Raw genomic sequence first — 1923 nt, forward strand, 5'->3', positions numbered from 1 at the left:
CCTATGCTCAGTGAGGATGTATACAGCAAGCATGTATTCAGTGAGAATGTGTACAGCAAGTCTGTGCTCAGTGAGGATGTATACAGCAAGCCTGTCTGTGCTCAGTGAGGATGTATACAGTAAGCCTGTGCTCAGTGAGGACATATACAGCAAGCCTGTCTGTGCTCAGTGAGCATGTATACAGCAAACACGTGACAGGACACAAGCAGTTCTAAGCCCTTCCTGTCTTGAGGTTCCTCTTTCTTTCCAGGTGAGGCCCGTGACTGGAGTCAGTGGGAAGTGCCAGAAGAAACAGCAGAAACAGTAAACACCCGTGACATGAACAAGTCAGTAAGTGGCAGGGAGACAAGAGATGAAGGAAGATCTCTCTCTCTCTCTCTCTCTCTCTCTCTCTCTCTCTCTCTCTCTCTCTCACACACACACACACACACACACACACACACACATACACAGGCGTGTGTCAAAGAACACCTTCACACTAAGTGTATCAGTCTACCCAAGTGTAAGAAGCTACCCAGCATAGATGGGATGAAGCTCGCTGGATGAGGCTTGAGCGCAGGGTTCCAGCATCGGCTTTGCCCTCAACACCATGGGGAAGGAAGTGAAGAGTGTTCTCTGGGCCTCTGGTTCCTTCTTGGTTTCTTCACCCTGCCTGCTGGTGGCCCGGTATGAATTAACCACCAGGGTCCTCTAGTGCTTGTCAACAGTCACGTTTGCAGCTTCCTCCCCAGATGCCTAGACACCCAGGGCCCCCAGCACTTCTGCACTCTGCAGGAAGCTTTTCTTGGCTGCAGTTCTACCCAGGGACCTTCACTGCCCACTGGCAGAAAAGAATTCTTGGCTGTGGAAACTGGTAAACTCCACATATTTTACAGATGAGACTAAACTCCTGGTGACTCTAAATGTGGTGTGAAATGGACAGAAGTCATTCTGCTGATGTGACATGCCTGAAATAACATCGCCGCCGCCGCCGCCGCCCCCGCCCCCGCCCCCGCACAGACACCCACGTCATGGAAAGAGACAGTCCCACAAGTCCCTGGGCCTACGCCACCGCTGCCTCCTGTTCCTTACCCTCAGTCCCAGTCATTTTTCTCTATTTTTATTTTTCTTGTCTCTATTCTTTTATTTTTTTATTTTTAAAACAATTTTATTTTACATACCAATCCCAGTTCCCTCTCACTTCCATCCTCCCACTCCTCCCACCTTCTCCCCACCCCACCCCACCCTGCATCCTCTCCTCAGAGAGGGTGAGGCCTCCCATGGGGGAAGTCAATAAAGTCTATCACATCACTTGTGAGGCAGGACCAAGGTTCTTCCCCGCTGTATCTAGGCTGAGCAAGGATAAGGAATGGACTTCCATAAGGAATGGACTTCGAAGAGCCAGTTCATGCACTAGGGATAAATACTGGTTCCACTGCCAGTGGCCCCGCAAACTGCCCATGCTACACAACTGTCACCCACATTCAGAGGACCTAGTTTGGTCTTCTGCTGATATCAGGGAGCTCCCACTAGCTTGAGTCAGCTGTTTCTGTGGGTATCCCCATCACGGTCTTGGCCTCTTTGCTCATAATTTGCTCCTCCCTCTTGATGACTGGACTCCAGGAGTTGGGCCCAGTGCTTGGCTGTGGATCTCCGCATCTGCTTCTATGAATTACTGGATGAAGGTTCTATGATGACAATTTAGGTAGTCATCAATCTGATTACAGAGGAAGGGCAGTTCAGGCACCCTCTCCACTATTGCTTAGATTCTTAGCTGGGATCATCCGTGTGGTTTCCTGGTAGTTTCCCTAGTGCCTGGTTTCCTGCTAACCCCACAATGGCTCCCTCTTTCAAGGAATCTCTTTCCTTGCTCTCTCTCTCTCTCTCTCTCTCTCTCTCTCTCTCTCTCTCTCTCTCTCTCTCTCTCTCTCTCTCTCTCTCTCT

Source organism: Alexandromys fortis, unplaced genomic scaffold, assembly GCF_014885135.2.
Source record: "Alexandromys fortis isolate MF-2015 unplaced genomic scaffold, M_Fortis_MF-2015_v1.1 scaffold_56, whole genome shotgun sequence".
NCBI classification, from domain to species: Eukaryota; Metazoa; Chordata; class Mammalia; order Rodentia; family Cricetidae; genus Alexandromys; species Alexandromys fortis.